Source organism: Arachis hypogaea, chromosome 9 (assembly GCF_003086295.3).
Source record: "Arachis hypogaea cultivar Tifrunner chromosome 9, arahy.Tifrunner.gnm2.J5K5, whole genome shotgun sequence".
NCBI classification, from domain to species: domain Eukaryota; kingdom Viridiplantae; phylum Streptophyta; class Magnoliopsida; order Fabales; family Fabaceae; genus Arachis; species Arachis hypogaea.
This window is the reverse complement of record NC_092044.1, coordinates 57750979-57773571: the sequence shown is the minus strand read 5'-3', so window position 1 is coordinate 57773571 and position 22593 is coordinate 57750979. Positions and strand designations below refer to the sequence as shown.

At 39.7% G+C, this 22593-nt stretch overlaps 1 non-coding gene across 1 annotated transcript; it reads right to left on the bottom strand.

Moving 5' to 3' along the window:
• Positions 1-12010: 12010 nt before the first annotated feature.
• On the bottom strand, positions 12011-12118 carry LOC112713189 (small nucleolar RNA R71). Its single transcript, XR_003158164.1, has one exon. It is a non-coding gene; the product is annotated as a small nucleolar RNA R71 (small nucleolar RNA).
• Between the last annotated feature and the right edge of the window lie 10475 nt (positions 12119-22593).

Below are 22593 nucleotides of genomic sequence, written 5' to 3'. Positions count from 1 at the left end.
ATGAACCTCACAGCTTTATAATTTGCAATATCTGCAAACCATGGAGCTTCCTGAATGGCAAAGAGTTGCTCATTTGGGAAAGTCTCTGAGATCTCAGTAGAAGGGAGGGACGCCCCAGCTACTGGTTCTATTCGGGACAGATGATCAGCTACTTGGTTCTCTGTCCCTTTTCTGTCTCTTATTTCTATATCAAACTCTTGCAGAAGCAACACCCATCTTATAAGCCTGGGTTTTGAATCCTGCTTTATGAGTAAGTATTTAAGAGCAGCATGGTCAGTGTACACAACCACCTTGGATCCTACTAGATAGGATCTAAACTTGTCAATGGCATAGACTACTGCAAGTAATTCTTTTTCTGTGGTTGTGTAATTCTTCTGTGCGTCATTTAGAACACGGCTGGCATAATAAATGACGTGCAGAAGCTTGTTATGCCTCTGTCCCAACACTGCACCAATGGCATGGTCACTGGCATCACACATTAGTTCAAATGGCAATGCCCAATCTGGTGCAGAGATGACTGGTGCTGTGACCAGCTTAGCTTTCAGGGTCTCAAATGCCTGCAGACACTGTGTGTCAAACACAAATGGTGTGTCAGCAGCTAGCAGGTTACTCAAAGGTTTTGCAATTTTCGAAAAATCCTTTATAAACCTTCTGTAGAATCCTGCATGCCCCAGAAAGCTTCTGATTGCCTTAACATTAGCAGGTGGTGGTAATTTTTCAATTACCTCTACCTTTGCCCTATCCACCTCTATTCCCCTGCTTGAAATTTTGTGCCCAAGGACAATTCCTTCAGTCACCATAAAGTGACATTTCTCCCAGTTTAAAACCAGGTTAGTCTCTTGGCACCGTTTCAGGACAAGTGCTAGGTGGTTAAGACAGGAGCTGAATGAGTCTCCATATACTGAGAAGTCATCCATGAAGACTTCCAGGAATTTCTCCACCATATCAGAGAAGATGGATAACATGCATCTCTGAAAGGTTGCAGGAGCATTACACAGACCAAAAGGCATCCTCCTGTAGGAAAACACGCCAGAAGGGCAAGTAAATGCTGTTTTCTCTTTGTCCTGAGGATCTACTGCAATTTGGTTGTAGCCTGAATAGCCATCCAAAAAGCAATAATAATCATGACCAGCTAGTCTTTCTAGCATTTGGTCTATGAATGGTAAAGGAAAATGATCCTTTCTGGTGGCTGTATTGAGCCTTCTGTAGTCAATACACATACGCCACCCTGTGACTGTTCTTGTAGGAACCAGTTCATTTTTTTCATTATGAACCACTGTCATGCCTCCCTTCTTGGGGACAACTTGGACAGGGCTCACCCAGGGGCTATCAGAAATAGGATAAATAATCCCAGCCTCTAGTAATTTAGTGACCTCTTTCTGCACCACCTCCTTCATGGCTGGATTTAGCCTCCTTTGTGGTTGGACCACTGGTTTGGCATTATCCTCCAACAGGATCTTGTGCATGCATCTAGCTGAGCTAATGCCCTTAAGATCACTTATGGACCACCCAAGAGCTGTCTTGTGTGTCCTTAGCACTTGAATCAGTGCTTCCTCTTCCTGTGGATTTAAAGCAGAGCTTATAATCACTGGAAAAGTGTCACCCTTTCCCAGAAATGCATACTTCAGGGATGGTGGTAGTGGTTCGAGTTCAGGTTTGGGAGGCTTATCCTCCTCCTGAGGAATTTTTGAAAATTCCTTTGTTTCCTCTGGTTCTTCTTGATCAGGTTGAGCATCCTTGAAGATGTCCTCAAGCTCTGATTCTAGGCTTTCTGTCATTTGAACTCATCCTCATTGACTCTCAGGGTTACTTCCCCTTTTTGTACATCAATGAGAGTTCGTCCAGTTGCTAGGAAAGGTCTTCCTAGAATGAGAGTTGCACTCTTGTGCTCCTCCATTTCCAGCACCACAAAGTCAGTTGGAAAGGCGAATGGCCCAACCTTGACAATCATATCCTCTATTATGCCTGATGGATATTTAATGGAGCCATCAGCAAGTTGTAGGCATATCCGGGTTGGTTTGACTTCTCCAGTCAACCCAAGCTTTCTGATAGTGGATGCAGGTATTAGATTGATGCTTGCTCCAAGATCACATAGGGCTGTCTTGGTGCAAGCACCTTCTAATGTGCATGGTATCATAAAGCTTCCTGGATCTTGAAGCTTCTCTGGTAAGCTTTTCAGAATGACTGCACTGCATTCTTCAGTGAGAAATACTTTTTCAGTTTCTCTCCAATCCTTCTTATGACTTAAGATTTCTTTCATGAACTTAGCATAAGAAGGTATTTGCTCAAGTGCCTCTGCAAACGGAATCTTTATTTCAAGAGTCCTTAGATAGTTTGCAAAGCGGGCAAATTGCTTATCCTGTTCCGCTTGGTGGAGTTTTTGAGGATAAGGCATCTTGGCTTTATAGTCTTCAACCTTAGATGCTGCAGGTTTATTCCTTACAGAAGTGGTTGAAGAAGCCTTGTTAGAGGGATTACTGTCAGCACTCTCAGGTGTCTGATCTTCCCTTGGCGTCTGAACGCCAGGATTGGGTGGAAAATGGGCGTTTAACGCCAACTTTTCCCCCTTTTCTGGCGTTTGAACGCCAGAACTGGGCAGGGAATGGGCGTTTAACGCCAGCTTTCCCCCCTTTTCTGGCGTTTGAACGCCAAAAGTGTTCCTCTCTGGGCTCTTACTATCCTCAGAGGGATTTTGAACAGTGGCTTGGTTGTCCTCTGTCAATTGTTCCTTATTTGGCTTTTTGCTCTTTTGAGTAGTGTTATTCAGTGTCTTCCCACTCCTCAGTTGAACTGCTTGACATTCCTCTGTTATCTGTTTAGATATTTGCTGTTTTGCTTGATTCAACTGCAGTTCTATGTTCTTGTTAGCAACTTTAGTTTCATGGAGCATCTCTTTGAATTCTGCTAACTGTTCTATCATCAGGAGAAATTGTTGATTAAGCTCAATCATCTGTTCTTGAGGATTAGGATCAGTGACTACTGTCATGACTTCCTCTTTTGGAGAGAACTCATTGCTAGAGTACAAATATTGGTTTCTAGCAACAGTGTCTATAAGCTCTTGAGCCTCTTCAATTGTCTTCCTCATGTGTATAGATCCACCAGCTGAGTGGTCTAAGGACATCTGAGCTTTTTCTGTAAGCCCATAGTAGAAGATGTCTAACTGTACCCACTCTGAAAACATTTCAGAGGGGCATTTTCTTAGCATACCTCTATACCTCTCCCAGGCGTTATAAAGGGATTCATTATCCTCTTGTTTAAAGCCTTGGATGTCCAGCCTTAGCTGTGTCATCTTCTTTGGAGGGTAAAAGTGATTCAGGAATTTGTCTGATAACTGTTTCCATGTCTTTATGCTTGCTGTAGGTTGGTTATTCAACCACCTCTTAGCTTGATCTTTTACAGCGAACGGAAACAGTAATAGTCTGTAGACATCCTGATCCACCTCTTTATCATGTACTGTGTCAGCAATTTGTAAGAACTATGCCAGAAACTCAGTAGGCTCTTCCTGTGGAAGACCAGAATACTGGCAATTTTGCTGCACGATGATAATGAGTTGAGGATTTAGCTCAAAGCTGCTTGCTTTGATGGGAGGTGTACAGATGCTACTCCCATATGCAGCTGTAATGGGGTTAGCATATGACCCCAGAGTCCTTCTGGACTGCTCAATTCCACTTAGGTCCATGATGGAGAAAGGGAGTATGATATGGATTGCAAGTAGATAAAAATATATATATATATTTTTTTTTGAGTTAACCGAAAAATAAAATAAAAACAAAAGGAAATAAAAAAAATAAAATAAAATAAAAAAAAAGAAAAATTCGAAAATTAAAAGAAAATAAGATCAAATCAAATTGAAAACTGAATCAACTAGTTAATTAAAAAGATTTTGAGATTAGCAATTAGAAAGATATGATTGACAAAATTTTATGAAAAAGATTTGATTTTTTTTTTGAAAAGAGGAAAGAGAAAAACCACAAAATGACACCAAACTTAAAATTTTTAGAAAATCAAACACTAATTTTCGAAAATTTTTAAGGGAAAAACACAAAGAGGACACCAAACTAAGAATTTTTACGGATCAAAAAGGGACTAAGGACATGCAAAATCGAAAATTAAAAGAAAAGCAAAAGCATGCAATTGACACCAAACTTAAAATATGAAACTAGACTCAACTAAAAGACTCTAAACTAACAAAAATAAAACAGTCCTAATCTAAGCAACAAGATAAGCCGTCAGTTGTCCAAACTCGAACAATCCCCGGCAATGGCGCCAAAAACTTGGTGCACGAAATTGCAATCACACTTTTGCAACCCCGCACAACTAACCAGCAAGTGCACTGGGTCGTCCAAGTAATACCTTACGTGAGTAAGGGTCGATCCCACGGAGATTGTCGGCTTGAAGCAAGCTATGGTTATCTTGTAAATCTTAGTCAGGATATCAGAAATTATCAGGATTGATTGTGAAAAGTAAAAGAATATGAAATAAGTACTTGTTTTGCAGTGGTAGAGAATAGGTTGAGGTTTTGGAGATGCTCCATCTTCTGAATCTCTACTTTCCTATTGTCTTCTTCTTCAAACACGCAAGGCTCCTTCCATGGCAAGCTGTATGCAAGGGTTTCACCGTTGTCAGTGGCTACCTCCCATCCTCTCAGTGGAAATGTTCAACGCACCCTGTCACGGCACGGCTATCCATCTGTCGGTTCTCAATCAGGCCGAAATAGAATCCAGTGATTCTTTTGCGTCTGTCACTAATGCCCCGCCTTCAGGAGTTTGAAGCTCGTCACAGTCATTCAATCATTGAATCCTACTCAGAATACCACAGACAAGGTTTAGACCTTCCGAATTCTCTTGAATGTCGCCATCAGTTCTAGCTTATACCACGAAGATTCTGATTAAAGAATCCAAGAGATATCTACTTAATCTAAGGTAGAACGGAGGTGGTTGTCAGGCACACGTTCATAGTTGAGAATGATGATGATTGTCACGGATCATCACATTCATCCGGTTTAAGAACAAGTAATATCTTAGAATGGAAGCAAGCATGATTGAATAAGAAACAGTAGTAATTGCATTAATCCATCAAGACACAGCAGAGCTCCTCACCCCCAACCATGGGGTTTAGAGACTCATGCCGTGGAAGGTACATAAAGAAACGTGTAAAGTGTCATGAGGTACAGATACAATGTCAAAAGATCCTATTAATAGTAAGCTAGTAACCTAGGGTATACAGAAATGAGTAAATGACATAAAAATCCACTTCCGGGACCACTTGGTGTGTGCTTGGGCTGAGCATTGAAGCATTTTCGTGTAGAGACTCTTTCTGGAGTTAAACGCCAGCTTTCATGCCAGTTTGGGCGTTTAACTCCAAGTTTTATGCCAGTTCCAGCGTTAAACGCTGGAATTTCTGAGGCTGATTTGCCACGCCGGTTTGGGCCATCAAATCTCGGGCAAAGTATGGACTATTATACATTGCCGGAAAGCCCAGGATGTCTACTTTCCAAAGACGTTGAGAGTGCGCCAATTGGGCTTCTGTAGCTCCAGAAAATCCACTTCGAGTGCAGGGAGGTCAGAATCCAACAGCATCTGCAGTCCTTTTCAGTCTCTGAATCAGATTTTTGCTCAGGACCCTCAATTTCAGCCAGAAAATACCTGAAATCACAGAAAAACACACAAACTCATAGTAAAGTCCAGAAAAGTGAATTTTAACTAAAAACTAATAAAAATATACTAAAAACTAACTAGATCATACTAAAAACATACTAAAAACAATGCCAAAAAGCGTATAAATTATCCGCTCATCAAGTACAAGCATAAGCCACCTTGATGAGGAGCTCCCCAAAAGTCTAACTTAAAGACATAAACTAAAAGTGCTAAGTAGGAGACACCCACCATGGTAAACTCTTTCCATTTTCTTGAAGGTTTGATTAATAAGTGAATTGAGTTGCCATTGTAGGTAGTTTTCCTCTTCATATAGTCTTGTTTTAATACTTTGGTTGGTAGTGCTTGAGGTGCAAGTTATGTTTCAAAATTCTTCAAAACCCAAAAAGATTTTTATTAATTTTACATTGTGGTTAGTTTTGAGCTGTAGGTATGTTAGGGGGATTTTAAGCTATTTTTGGGGTTTCTAAAAAAAAATAGGGAAGGCACGCGCACGTGCACATTGCACGTACGCGTCAAAGCGTCAGCGCAGCACCTCGACCTTTTCCAAAGATTTATGCCCATTGTGTGCCCACTTTGTGCTTCTGGTACAATTACCATTCCACGCGTACGAGCACATCACGCGTACGCATCGATGCACCAACATGCCCCCGTACACCATGCCTGAGGTTGTACCCTATTTATGCTCGTTTTGTGCCTTTGGCCCAGTTCCAATCCATGCACACGCGTACGCGTCAATTCTACCTTGGCACATCCACGCTTATGCGTGATTGACGCATCCGTATTGATTCTCTCTTCTGCTCATCCGCGCGCATGCGTAAAGGACGCATACGCGTGGATTCAAAACCATTAATACCATTAATGCGCAAGCCCTAGTGCAGACGCGTCCCTCACCCCTTTTTCAACGTTCCATTTTCTTCTTCTCTCTTCTCCTTCCTCCTCTAAGGCAGAACCTCCATAACCACCCCATAAGCTTTGCAACCACCACATCCCGGTGACACCCATCACCACCAACCAACGTCATTTCCTTCTTCTTCTTCTTTCCCCTATCTCCTCCTCTTAGTTACTTTCCCCTCTCAACTCCGACACCAGAGCTGTCGCGGCCCCATTACCGCCGACGGGTCTCTTCCACCATCACCAAACCCTTCCTTTCCTCTCATCCACTTCCCATTCTGTCATTGTACTTAGGGCTGAGCTCGTTACCCTGTTCTACGCCCCCTGCTCTTTGAATCCCTACTACCACCAGACCGTCGTGGAAGCACCACCACTGGGCCAAGATCATCTCCGTGCCCTTCGGTCACTGCTTCATCCCTTTCCCTTTTGATTCTATCTCTGCTTGTCACCTCAGGCTCCCTGTCTTCCCCTGTTACTACTTACTGCTCTGTTTTAATTTTTGTTTAGTTATTTTTCCATGTTAATTTCAGCTGCTTAATCTCTGTTTGTTAGGATAGATAGAATTGCATGTGGTTAGGTAGCTAGGTTGTGCTTAGAGGATTCTAGGTCTTATAAGTGCTCCGTTCCTGTTTAATTTCTGCATATTACTTGCTTTACTTTATGGTGAATGTTGTTCTTGCTCTGTGTATACATATTGTTACTGCTGTGATGATCTTAATATTACATGAAGTGCTTAACTGCTGCCTAGCTTGATTAATGCTGCCTGAATCATATGCAATCCTTGCTAGTTAACATGTTTTATGTATTTTGGATTCATATGACACTGTTTTTATTGCTGTTTGGTATCTGGGAACATCCAATTTACTGCTAGAATGCTACCAAAATTTTTGGAAAGCAATCTGTTGTTAACTTGCAACTTAGGTAGTGTACTTGACACTTTTTGGTTTGAAAATTCATTCATTTTATACCAAGTGCAATTCCTCAGTTAATTTGGTCAGCTTTCCCGCTTTATTTTGGTTCCCGTTTGCGCATCGAAATTGATTAACTAAATGAACTATTTGACAGATTTCTGTGTCAAATAAAGCCTTAACAAATCAACCCAATGTGAACCTTGTTTTTAACATTCCATGGTTAAGTCAAATGCTTTATGACTTCGTGGTCCGGTCCAATTTTCACCTTAGCCGACCAATAAAGCCTATTTCCATTATTATGCCATGTGATTTAAACCTATTCTTTTTATTCAAGGTTCTCACATTGTAATTATTGGTGATTGCCAGTGGTGTACACTATTTCAATTAAACTGTCCTGACTTTCTTTTAGTTACACCTTTCAACACCAATTATTACAAACCTAGTGACCATGAGCATTGATGATGACTTGCTTTTTAAGTTCCATATTTGTCATGCAGCTAATATCTAACCTAGCTTTCTAACTTTTAACCCTATTGACTCTCTAATTCTTCTTTTTAGTTTTCACATTAACTATTCTATATTTGATGACTTGCATCATCTACCTTTTTTTCTTGCATAAAAAGGACCATAAAAGAGGCATAATCTTATTTGATCATTGCAATACATGCCTTAATTGATGAATATCATAGTACATTGCTTTGAAATTAGTTTGTCCTGAATTTCAGGAGAAAAAGACATCAAAAATGGGAAGGAAACAACAAAACACGTAAGGTGTGTGAAGCAGGCGTGCTACTTGGAACAAACGCCAAAAAATTTCATTGGCGTGGTGATGAGCGGATAATTTATACGCTTTTTGGCATTATTTTTTAGTATGTTTTTAGTATGTTTTAGTTAGTTTTTATTATATTTTTATTAGTTTTTATTTAAAATTCACTTTTTTAGACTTTACTATGAGTTTGTGTGTTTTTCTGTGATTTCAGGTATTTTCTAGCTGAAATTGAGGGACCTGAGCAAAAATCTGATTCAGAGGCTGAAAAAGGACTGCAGATGCTGTTGGATTCTGACCTCCCTTCACTCGAAGTGGATTTTATGGAGCTACAAAAGCCCAATTGGTGCGCTCTCAATTGCGTTGGAAAGTAGACATCCTGCGCTTTCCAGAAATGTATAATAGTCCATACTTTGTCCGAGATTTTGATGACCCAAACAGGCGTTCCAAGTAAGCTGAAGAATTCTGTCGTTAAACGCCGGAACTGGCACAAGAATGGGAGTTAAACGCCCAAACTGGCACAAAGATGGCATTTAACTCCAAGAAAAGTCTCTACACATAAAAGCTTTAATGCTCAGCCCAAACACACACCAAGTGGGCCCGGAAGTGGGTTTTTATGTCATTTACTCATTTTTTGTAAACCCTAAGCTACTAGTTCTCTATAAATAGGACCTTTTGCTATTGTATTTTCATCTTTTGATCACTTTAGATCTTAGGATCATCTTTGGACGTCTAGTTCTTAGATTATCGGAGGCTGGCCATTCGGCCATGCCTAGACCTTATTCTTATGTATTTTTAACGGTGGAGTTTCTACACACCATAGATTAAGGTGTGGAGCTTTGCTGTACCTCGAGTATTAATGCAATTACTATTGTTCTTCTATTCAATTCGGCTTATTCTTGTTCTAAGATATCTCTTGTTCCTCAACTTGATGAATGTGATGATGCATGACACTCATCATCATTCTCACCTATGAACGTGTGCCTGACAACCACCTCCGTTCTACCTTAGATTGAGTGGATATCTCTTGGATCCCTTAATCGGAATCTTCATGGTATAAGCTAGAATTGATGGCGGCATTCAAGAGAATCTGGAAGGTCTAAACCTTGTCTGTGGTATTCTGAGTAGGATTTAAGGATTGAATGACTGTGACGAGCTTCAAACTTGCGATTGTGGGGCGTTAGTGACAGACGCAAAAGAATCACTGGATTTTATTCCAACATGATCGAGAACCGACAGATGAATAGCCGTGCTGTGACAGAACGCGTTGAACATTTTCACTGAGAGGATGGGACTGTAGCCATTGACAACGGTGATGCCCAACATACAGCTTGCCATGGAAAGGAGTAAGAAGGATTGGATGAAGACAGTAGGAAAGCAGAGAAACGGAAGGGACAAAGCATCTCCATACACTTATCTGAAATTCTCACCAATGAATTGCATAAGTATCTCTATCTTTACTTTATGTTTTATTTATCTTTTAATCATTAATCCTCCATAACCATTTGAATCCGCCTGACTGAGATTTACAAGATGACCATAGCTTGCTTCATACCAACAATCTCTGTGGGATCGACCTTTACTCGCGTAAGGTTAATTACTTGGACGACCCAGTGCACTTGCTGGTTAGTTGTGCGAAGTTGTGATAAAGAGTTGAGATTGCAATTGAGCGTATCATGTTGATGGCTCCATTGATGATCACAATTTTGTGCACCAAGTTTTTGCCGCCGTTGCCGGGGATTGTTTGAGTTTGGACAACTGACGGTTCATCTTGTTGCTTAGATTAGGTATTTTTCTTCAGAATTTTTAAGAATGAATTCTAGAGTTTCAAGGTGATGTTCTTATCATCACCAAAGATGATTGATTGTCATCAATTTAGCTCTTGAATGTAATGTCCTGCTAAAACTTGGCTAGCAATGTCTAATCTTTTTAGACTGAAGCTTTAGACTAACATTGCATGATTCCTGGAATTCTTATTAAAAATTTTGAATCTCTTTTTTTTTTTTCCATATAATTTTTGAAAAATCCAAAAAAATTACAAAATCATAGAAACCAAAAATATTCCTTGTGTGAGTCTAGTGTCTCATTTTAAGTTTGGTGTCAATTGCATGTTTCTATTCTTCTTGCATTTTTCGAATTTAGTCATGTGTCTTCATTGATCTTCAAGTTGTTCTTGATGATTTCTTTACTCTGATCTTTAAATTCTCTTGGCTTGAGTGTTTTGTTGTTTCTCATATGCATTCTCAATTTGTTAGTGTCAATAGTATACAAACTTCTAAGTTTGGTGTCTAGCATGCATTGTCTATTTGATCTTAGTTGCATTTTGATTATTCCTCATTATTAAAAATTCAAAAAATTTTTAATTTGTGTCTTTTCAAGTCAATAATACAGAGAATTGAAGATTCAGAACATTCAGCAGAAGAACTACACAGAAAAAGCTGGGCGTTCAAAACGCCCAGTGAACAAGGAAAACTGGCGTTTAAACGCCAGCTAGGCTGGGCGTTTAATGCCCAAAAGGGTAGCATTTTGGGCGTTAAATGCCATAATGGATACCATTCTGGGCCTTTAACGCCAGGATGGCACAAGAGTGAAGATTCTATTTTTAATTCAATTTTTTTTAAGTTTTCATAATTTTTCAAAATCAAATCTTTTTCAAATCATATCTTTTCAATCATATATTTTAAACATCAATTTCTTTCCATTTTCAAAAATACTTGCTAACAATTAATGATTTGATTCAACATTTCAAGTGTGTTGCCTTTTCTGTTGAGAAAGGTTTAATGTCTGAATCATATCTTTTAAATTTCTTGTTAGCCAAGTCATTAATTTTAAAAATCAAATCTTTTTTTAAATTATTTTTCAATCATATCTTTTCAATCATATCTTTTTAATCACACCTTTTTCAAAATAGTTTTCAATCATATCTTTTTGCTTTCTAATTTCAAAATCTTTTTCAAATTTCACTTAATTTCTTTCCCAATCTTAGTTTTCGAAAATCAATTACCATTTTTCAAAATTTCTTTTAATTAATTCACTTTGATTTTCGAAAATTTCTTTCCCTCTTCTCACATCCTTCTATTTATGGACTAACACTCCTCCTCAATGCACAATTCGAACTCTATCTCTCTTGATAAGTTTGAATTCTTCTACCTTCTCCTTCTATTCTTCTTTTCCTCTGACACATCAAGGAATCTCTATACTGTGACATAGAGGATTCCATACTTTCTTGTTTTCTTCTCTTTCATATGAGCAGGAGCAAAGACAAAGGCATTCTTGTTGAAGCTGACCCTGAACCTGAAAGGACCATGAATCGAAAGCTAAGAGAAGCTAAAGCACAATTCTCTGTAGAGGACCTAACAGAAATCTTCAAAGAAGAAAACATGGCAGCCGAAAACAACAACAATGCAAACAATGCAAGGAAGGTGCTGGGTGACTTTACTGCACGTACTCCCGACTTCTATGGGAGAAGCATCTTTATCCCTTCCATTGGAGCAAACAACTTTGAGCTTAAGCCTCAATTAGTTTCTCTAATGCAACAGAATTGCAAGTTTCATGGACTTCCATTGGAAGATCCTCATCAGTTTTTAGCTGAATTCTTGCAAATCTGTGACACTGTCAAGACCAATGGGGTTGACCCTGAGGTCTACAGACTTATGCTATTCCCTTTTGCTGTAAGAGACAGAGCTAGGATATGGTTAGACTCACAACCTAAAGAAAATCTGAACTCTTGGGAAAAGCTAGTCAATGCCTTCTTGGCAAAGTTCTTTCCACCTCAAAAATTGAGTAAGCTTAGAGTGGAAGTCCAAACCTTCAGACAGAAGGAAGGTGAATCCCTCTATGAAGCTTGGGAAAGATACAAACAATTGATCAGAAAGTGTCCTTCTGACATGCTTTCTGAATGGAGCATCATAGGTATCTTCTATGATAGTCTATCTGAACTGTCCAAGATGTCATTGGACAGCTCTGCTGGAGGATCTCTTCATCTGAAGAAGACTCCTGCAGAAGCTCAAGAACTCATTGAAATGGTTGCAAATAACCAATTCATGTACACTTCTGAAAGGAATCCTGTGAACAATGGGACGAATCAGAAGAAAGGAGTTCTTGAGATTGATACTCTGAATGCCATATTGGCTCAGAACAAAATATTGACTCAGCAAGTCAATATGATTTTTCAAAGTCTGTCTGGAATGCAAGTTGCACCAGGCAGTACTAAGGACACTTCATCTGAAGAAGAAGCTTATGATCCTGAGAACCCATCAATGGAAGAGGTGAATTACATGGGAGAACCCTATGGAAACACCTATAATCCTTCATGGAGAAATCATCCAAATCTCTCATGGAAGGATTAACAGAGACCTCAACAAGGTTTCAACAACAATAATAGTGGAAGAAACAGGTTTAGCAATGGCAAGCCTTTTTCATCATCTTCTCAGCAACAGACAGAGAATTCTAAGCAAAGCCACTCTGACTTAGCAACCATGGTCTCTGATCTAATCAAAACCACTCAAAGTTTCATGACTGAAACAAGGTCCTCCATTAGAAACTTGGATGCACAAGTGGGTCAGTTGAGTAAGAAAGTTACTGAACTCCCTCCTAGCACTCTTCCAAGAAATACAGAAGAGAATCCAAAAGGAGAGTGTAAGGCCATCAACATGGCCAAAATTGGAGAGGAGAAAGAGGCACTGAGTGCCACTGAGGAAGACCTCAATGAACGTCCACTAGCCTCCAATGAGTTCCCTAATGAGGAACCCTGGGAATCTGAGGCTCACACTGAGACCATAGAGGTTCCATTGGATTTACTTCTGCCATTTATGAGCTCTGATGAGTATTCTTCCTCTGAAGAGGATGAAGATGTCACTGAAGAGCAAGTTGCTAAGTACCTTGGAGCAATCATGAAGCTAAATGACAAGTTATTTGGTAACGAGACTTGGGAGGATGAACCCCCTTTGCTCACCAAAGAACTAGATGACTTGACTAGGCAGAGATTACCTCAAAAGAGGCAGGATCCTAGGAAGTTCTCAATACCTTGTACCATAGGCACCATAACCTTTGAGAAGGCCCTGTGTGACCTAGGGTCAAGTATAAACCCTATGCCTCTCTCTGTAATGGAGAGGCTAGGGATTTTTAAGGTACAAGCTGCAAGAATCTCACTAGAGATGGCAGACAATTCAAGAAAATAGGCTTTTGGACTTGTAGAGGATGTTCTGGTAAAGATTGAAGACCATTACATCCCTGCTGATTTCATAGCCCTAGAGACTGGGAAGTGCATGGATGAATCCATCATCCTTGGCAGACCCTTCCTAGCCACAACAAAGGCTGTGATTGATGTTGACAGAGGAGAATTAATCATTCAAGTGAATGAAGAATCCTTTATGTTTAAAGCCCAAGGATATCCCTCTGTAACCATGGAGAGGAAGCATGAAGAGCTTCTCTCAAAACAGAGTCAAACAGAGCCCCCACAGTCAAACTCTAAGTTTGGTGTCGGGAGGCAACAACCAAATTCTAAGTTTGGTGTTGAACCCCCATATTCAAACTCTAAGTTTGGTGTTTGGAGGTTCCAACATTGCTATAAGTATCTGTAAGGCTCCATGAGAGCCACTGTCAAGCTACTGACATTAAAAAAGCGCTTGTTGGGAGGCAACCCAATGTTATATTTATCTATTTTCCATTGTTATTTTATATTTTCTATAGGTTGATGATCATGGAAAGTCACAAAATCAATTGAAAAAGCAAAAACAGAATGAAAAACAGAAAGAAAAACAGCACACCCTGGAGGAAAATTTGCTGGCGTTTAAACGCCAGTGAAGATAGCAAAATGGGCGTTTAACGCACAGTCTGGCACCATTCTGGGCGTTTAACGCCAGAAAGGGGCACCAGACTGGCGTTTAACGCCAAGAATGGGCAAGAAGCTGGCGTTAAACGCCAGAAATGGGCACCAGCCCGGCGTTTAATGCCAGGATTTGCAGAAGGAGCAATTTTGCTTGCCAGTTGGTGCAGGGATAAGTTATCCTTGACACCTCAGGCTCTGTGGACCCCACAGGATCCCCACCTACCCCACCACTCTCTCTCTTCTTCACCCATTCACCAATCACCTCAACACCTCTTCCCCAAAAACCCCTCACCTATCAAATCCCACTATTCTCTTCACCACTCACATCCATCTTTCATAAAACCCCACCTACCTCACCATCCAAATTCAAACCACTTTCCCTCCCAAACCCACCCATAATAGCCGAACCCTACCCCTCTCTCCACCCCTATATAAACCCATCCTCTCTCCTTTATTTTCACACAACCTACACACTACTTCTCCCCCTTGGCCGAAAAACAAAGCCACCTCCATCTCCTCTATTTCTTCTTCTTCTACTCTATTCTTTCTTCTTTTGCTCGAGGACGAGCAAACCTTCTAAGTTTGGTGTGGTAAAAGCGTTGCTTTTTGTTTTTCCATAACCATTTATAGCATCTAAGGCCGGAGAAACCTCTAGAAAGAGGAAAGGGAAGGCAAAAGCTTCCACCTCCGAGTCGTGGGAGATGGAGAGATTCATCTCAAGGGTGCATCAAGACCACTTCCATGAAGTTGTGGCCATGAAGAAGGTGATCCCCGAGGTCCCTTTCAAACTCATAAAGAGTGAATATCCGGAGATCCGACATGAGATCCGAAGAAGAGGTTGGGAAGTTCTTACCAACCTCATTTAACAAGTCAAAATCTTAATGGTTCAAGAGTTCTATGCCAATGCATGGATCACCAAGAACCATGATCAAAGTGTGAACCCAGACCCAAAGAATTGGCTTACAATGGTTCAGGGGAAATGCTTAGATTTTAGTCCGGAAAATGTAAGGTTGGCATTCAACTTGCCCATGATGCAAGGAGATGAACACCCTATACTAGAAGGGTCAACTTTGATCAAAGGTTGGACCAAGTCCTCATACACATTTGTGAAGAGGGCACTCAATGGAAGAGAGATTCAAGAGGGAAGCCGGTTCAACTGAGAAGGCATGACCTCAAGCCCGTGGCTAGGGGATGGTTGGAGTTTATCCAACGCTTAATCATTCCCACTAGCAACCGGTCCGAAGTTACTATAGACTGGGCTATCATGATTCATAGCATCATGATTGGAGAGAAAGTAGAAGTTCATGAGGTTATATCCCAAGAACTTTATAAGGTGGCGGACAAGTCCTCTACCTTGGCAAGGTTAACCTTCCCTCATCTCATTTGTCACCTCTGTAATTCAGTTCGAGTTAACATAGAGGGAGACATCCTCATTGATGAGGACAAGCCCATCACTAATAAAAGGATGGAGCAAACAAGAGATCCCACTCATCATGAAATCCCTGACATACCTCAAGGGATGCACTTTCCTCCACAAAACTATTGGGATCAAATCAACACCTCCCTAGGAGAATTGAGTTCCAACATGGGACAACTAAGGGTGGAGCACCAAGAACATTCCATTTTCCTCCATGAAATTAGAGAAGATCATAGAATCATGAGAGAGGAGAAACAAAGGCAAGGAAGAGACATTGAGGAGCTCAAGCACTCCATAAGATATTCAAGAGGAAGAACAAGCCGCCATCACTAAGGTGGACCCGTTCTTTAATCTCCTTGTTCTTTATTTTTCTGTTTTTCGAATTTTTTATGCTTATGTCTATCTATATTTGTGTCTTATGATCATTAGTATCTTAGTGTCTATGCCTTAAAGTTATGAATGTCCTATGAATCCATCACCTTTCTTAAATGAAAAATGTTCTTAACTGAAAAAGAGAAGAATTGCATGAATTCTGAATTTTATAACAGATTAATTATTGTGATGTGGTGGCAATACTTTGACTTCTGAATGTATGCTTGAATAGTGCATATGTCTTTTGAATTTGTTGTTCATGAATGTTGGCTCTTGAAAGAATGATGAAAAAAGGAGACATGTTACTGAGGATCTGAAAAATCATAAAAATGATTCTTGAAGCAAGAAAAAAAGCAGTGAATACAAAAAAAATAAAAATAAAAATAAAATAAAATAAAATAATATAATATAATAATAAAGTCGTGATCCAAGCCGTGCTGTGACAGAGCGCGTTGAACATTTTCACTGAGAGGACGGGACTGTAGCCATTGACAACGGTGATGCCCAACATACAGCTTGCCATGAAAAGGAGTAAGAAGGATTGGATGAAGACAGTAGGAAAGCAGAGAAACGGAAGGGACAAAGCATCTCCATACACTTATCTGAAATTCTCACCAATGAATTGCATAAGTATCTCTATCTTTACTTTATGTTTTATTTATCTTTTAATCATTAATCCTCCAAAACCATTTGAATCCACTTGACTGAGATTTACAAGATGACCATAGCTTGCTTCATACCAACAATCTCCATGGGATCGACCCTTACTCGCGTAAGGTTTATTACTTGGACGACCCAGTGCACTTGCTGGTTAGTTGTGCGAAGTTGTGATAAAGAGTTGAGATTGCAATTGAGCGTACCATGTTGATAGCGCCATTGATGATCTCAATTTCGTGCACCACGTGGCATGCCAGAAGCTGTGCGTGGCCCGCTAGTACAACTTTCCAGAGAGCAACAATGATGACCAAAAGGGGCGTGGCACGCCAATTCATCTTTTAGAAGAGTTCATCACTAGGGCGTGCCACTTTATTTTGAAGGCGTGGCACGCCAGCTCCAGAATTCACTTGGGCGTGCCACTTGAGGATCAAGGCGTGACACGCCAAGCCTAAGAGACCCACAATTGAATGGGCGTGCCACTTGAGCAACATGGCGTGGCACGCTGGTACAAGAATCCAGAGAGAAGGTTGAAGGCTAAATAAGGTCTGGGCGTGCCACTTGGTGTCGAAGGCATTGATAAACCCATTTTTAGGGTTTATCCTGTGCTTAATCTAGTTGATTTTATCCATTATTCTCACACTTATTCATATAATTAGCATGTTTTACGTTTTCCTTCCTGATTTTGTGCTATGATTGAAAACATGCTCCTTTGACCTTAATTTTATTAATTTTAATCCTCTCTTATTACCATTCGATGCCGTGATATGTGTGTTAAGTGTTTCCAGGGTTTCTAGGACAGGAATGACTTAGAGGATGCAAAAGTGGAAGGAATACAAGAAATTGAAGGAATTGCTAAAGTTGTCAGCCTAACCTCTTCTCACTCAAATAGTCATAACTTGAGCTCTAAAGGTCCAAATAATGCTGTCTCAGTTGCTTTGAAAAGCTAACATCTGGGGTTTCGAAATGATATATAATTTGCCATAGTGGCCGTACAGCTAGATGACGCGCATGCGTGCTTCACGCGCACGTGTCGCATTGACGAAAATCAGCGTGTTGGAATTCGCATCCAGCGACTTATGGGCTATTTTCGGCCCAGTTTCAAGCCCAAAAAACACAGATTAGAGGCTGCAGAGTGGAGGAATCATGGGGATCACTTCTCATTATTCACTTTTCATAATTTAAATGTAGTTTTTAGAGAGAGTGGCTCTCTCCTCTCTCTAGGATTTTAGGATTCCTAGTTTGATGCTGTTGAATTGGATATTACATAGTTACTACCTCCATTGAAGACTTTATCATTCTAGTTTGTTTTCTATTTCCTTACTCTTTTTAATCCCTATTTACTTTGTTCAAGGTTACAATTGGATTATTTTCATGGATTGTTAATGCAAAGAGTACTTTTCCATTTAATTTTTTTATTTGTTTAATTGTTTCCAATTGAATTTTTATTACCATGTTACCTTTTTACTCCCTTTTCATGAATGCAGAATTGGCATCCATGTCAATGGAGTATACTTTTAACTTGGCTTTGGAGTTAATTAATATTAGGAGACCCTTGAGTTTGAAGACTAAAGAGTTAATTGGTAATTGGAAGTTGTTGGCCTGCTCTCTGGTTACTAACGCTAATCCTTCCCAAGGGAGAGGATTAGGACTTGTGAATAGAAGTTGGCTTAACTACTTGACTTTCCTTCATTCGTTGAAGGTTAACTAAGTGGAAACAACAACCTATTACTATTACTCTTGGGAAACCCAACAAGGATAGAACTTCTGATTAATCTTCTCCTAGCCAAGGCTTTTTATTTTAATTACATACTTGTTAATTTTCATTGCTTCAAGTCTACTACGCAATCTTTGGAGAAAAAGCATCAGTTGGAGCCACCCGTCCACTTGTACATCTTAGCATGCACCGAGGACGGTGCAATCTTTAAGTGTGGGGAGGTCGATACCGACTTCCGCGGGTTAGTTAATTCCTTCTCAACACCAATGTGGGATTTCCTTTGTTAGTTCATTGTTGCATTTGCATGATTAATTGCATATTTGTTTGATTTTGTGCATATTTTACCACTACTTGGTTGAAGTAATTATTCTCTTTTCAAGAAACTGTCTTATAGCATTTCACTAATTTGAATTAAAATTTATGTTAAACTTGTTGGAAGAATTTTATTTTGGAACATGGTTTTAGAGCTCGAACACAACACCTAGTGAGATTTTGAGCCTACTTGATTGGTTGTATTTTATCAACCAATATTTTACCTTTGATGTGTGTTGTTCTCTCTAAAATTGTGATTTTTGTCTTGCTTAATTCTATATTTTCATTGTTTGATGTATGCATGCACTTATATGATTAAGGCCTTTGTTCACTATAGCTCACATACCCATATAGCCTTACCCTTTTAGTATCCTTTGCAAACCAATGTTGAGCCTATTTTACCCCTTTGTTCTTTACTTTAGCTCATCACTAACTCTAAACGGAAAACAATAATGTCCCTAATCTGAATCATTGGTTAGCTTAGACTAGTGAGAATGCTCACGAATTAGGTATGGGGAAATTGGAATTGAAAACATTTGGTTTGAGAATTGGGTGTTGTGTACTTTTGAGAAAATGTGAAAAAGAATGTTAAACACATATTTATGCACGCAATACCTTAATCATATGCATTGAAAAAGACAAAAGAAAAGAGAAATGAAAAAAAAATATATGAGAAAAAGAAAAAAAGAGAGAACAAATAATAAAAAAGGGGACAAAATGCCCCAAGTTAAGTAATAATATCAATGCATATGAGTTGTACTTAAATTTGGGATGCATGAATATGTACAAAACAAAGTTAATGGGCAGTTAGATCTTGCATTGTAATTACATGGATTGTCTTAAGTTAGGTGGGAAGTTTAAGCTAATTAAGGATTCAGATTTTAGTCCACTTGACCAAATACAATCCTACCTTGACCCTAACCCCATTATAACCCTCAAAAGACCTCTTGATATGTGTATTTGTGCATTAAATTTATGTTGATTGGTAGAAGAAGAGCAAGTCTTAGAAAGTAAGATTAGTAGAGAACCCAGAGATCGAACCTTAAACACCTGAGTGATTAGAGTGCATACACTTCCAGTGAGGGTTCGATGCTGGATTCTTTGTTCCCGGCTTTCATGAGCTTTCTTCTTACAAGTTTACTTGTACTTTATTTTATGATTTGAATTAGTGAAATCCAGTTCATGTCTGTTCTTGGAAGATTTATTTACTTTGACCAAGTAGGTAGAAACATTTTGCATGTAATTACATTCACATAGATAGGTTGCATTTCATACTCTCTACTATTTCTTTTCACTCCTATAGCTTCTCTTGAGCTTAGCATGAGGACATGATAATGTTTAAGTGTGGTGAGGTTGAAAAACCCATTTTTAAGGTTTATCATGTGCTTAATCTAGTGAATTTTATCCATTATTCTCACACTTATTCATACAATTCGCGTGTTTTACGTTTTTCTTACTGATTTTGTGCTATGATTGAAAACATGCTTCTTTGACCATAATTTTATTAATTTTAATACTCTCTTCTTACCATTCGATGCTGTGATATGTGTGTTAAGTGTTTTCAGGGTTTCTAGGGAAGGAATGGCTTAGAGGATGGAGAGAAAGCATGCAAAAGTGGAAGGAATACAAGAAATTGAAGGAATTGCTAAAGCTGTCAGCCTGATCTGTTCTCACTCAAACGGTCATAACTTGCACTACAGAGGTCCAAATCAGGCGATTCTAGTTGCGTTGGAAAGCTAACGTCAGGGCTTCAAAATGATATATAATTTGTCAAAGTGGACGTACAGCTAGATGACGCGCACGCGTGCTTCACGCGCATGCGTCGCATTGACAAAAATCAGCGTGTTGGAATTCGCATCCAGCGATTTCTGGGCTATTTTCGACCCAGTTTCAAGACCAGAAAACACATAGCAGAGGCTGCAGAGTGGAGGAATCATGGAGATCACTTCTCATTATTCACTTTTCATAATTTAGATGTAGTTTTTAGAGAGAGAGGCTCTAGGATTTTAGGATTCCTAGTTTTATGCTATTGAATTGGATTTTACAGAGTTACTACCTCCATTGAAGAATTTATCATTCTAGTTTGTTTTCTGTTTCCTTACTCTTTTTAATCCCTAATTACTTTGTTCAGAGTTACAATTGGATTATTTTCATGGATTGTTAATGCAAAGAGTACTTTTCTATTTAATTTTATTATTTGTTTAATTATTTCCAATTGAATTTTTATTACCATGTTCCCTTTTTACTCCCTTTTCATGAATGCGGAATTGGCATCCATGTCAATGTAGTAGACTTTTAACTTGGCTTAGGAGTTGATTACTATTACAAAACCCTTGAGTTGGAAGACTCAAGAGTTAATTGGTAATTGGAAGTTGTTGGCCTGCTCTCTGGTTACTAACGCTAATCCTTCCCAAGGGAGAGGATTAGGACTTGTGAATAGAAGTTGGCTTAATTACTTGACTTTCCTTCATTCGTTGAAGGTTAACTAAGTGGAAACAACAATCTATTACTATTACTCTTGGGAAACCCAACAAGGATAAAACTTCCGATTAATCTTCTCCTAGCCAAGGCTTTTTATTTTAATTACATACTTATTAATTTTCATTGCATCAATTTATAATCAATTATTTTTCCACTCTCCAACACCAAAATTTCTCAGAAAATCTCATAACCAATAATAAACACACTTCTCATGCAATTCCTTGAGAGACGATCCAAGGTTTAAATATTCGGTTATCAATTTTATCAGGGGTTTGTTACTTGTGACAACCAAAGTTTTTTGTACGAAAGGATTTTTGTTGGTTTAGAAGCTATACTTTCAATGAGAGCTTATTTGTAAAATTCTAGACCACGCAAGAATCCGTTCATCAGGCGTGGCATGCCAGCCCAATAATTTCACTAAGGTGTGCCACTTGAACAACACAGGCGTGGCACACCAATGCACAAAGAAGACCCAAACCAAAGCTGGGCGTGCCACATGGAGTCGAAGGCGTGGCACGCTAGCTCACATATCTCACTTAGGCGTGCCACTTGTATGACCAGGCGTGGCACGCCAACACTCAGGGAGGCCAAGAAAAAGCTGGGCGTGCCACTTGGTATCGAAGGCGTGGCACGCTGGTGCACGAAATTGTGATCATCAATGGCGCCATCAACATGGTACGCACAATTGCAATCTCAACTCTTTATCACAACTTCGCACAACTAACCAGCAAGTGCACTGGGTCGTCCAAGTAATAAACCTTACGCGAGTGTTGGGTCGTCCACGGAGATTGTTGGTATGAAGCAAGCTATGGTCATCTTGTAAATCTCAGTCTGGCAGATTCAAATGGTTATAGATGATTTATGAATAAAGCATAAAATAAAGATAGAGATACTTATGTAATTCATTGGTGAGAATTTCAGATAAGCGTATGGAGATGCTTTGTCCCTTCCGTCTCTCTGCTTTCCTACTGTCTTCATCCAATCCTTCTTACTCGTTTCCATGGTAAGCTGTATGTTGGGCAACACCGTTGTCAATGGCTACAATCCCGTCCTCTCAGTGAAAATGTTCAACGCGCTCTGTCATAGCACGGCTATTCAGCTGTCGGTTCTCAATCATGTCGGAATAGAATCCAGTGATTCTTTTGCGTCTGTCACTAATGCCCCACAATCGCAAGTTTAAAGCTCGTCACAGTCATTCAATCCTCGAATCCTACTTAGAATACCACAGACAAGGTTTAGACCTTCCGGATTCTCTTGAATGCCGCCATCAATTCTAGCTTATACCACGAAGATTCCGATTAAGGGATCCAAGAGATATCCACTCAATCTAAGGTAGAACGGAGGTGGTTGTCAGGCACACGTTCATAGGTGAGAATACCCTGGGCAACTAAAATACCCTGGGCATGCCACTTTGACTCGAAGGTGTGGCACGCCAAGCCAGAATCAAAGGAAGCGTGACACGCCAGCGAAGCGCCAGTCACACGCCAGCTGGAAGATCACGTTTGTTGAGTTCTTTTCCCTCTAAATTGTAATTTTCTTTTCACTTTTGTATTTTCCTTTATTTTTCTAGACCTAGGAGTAGTAT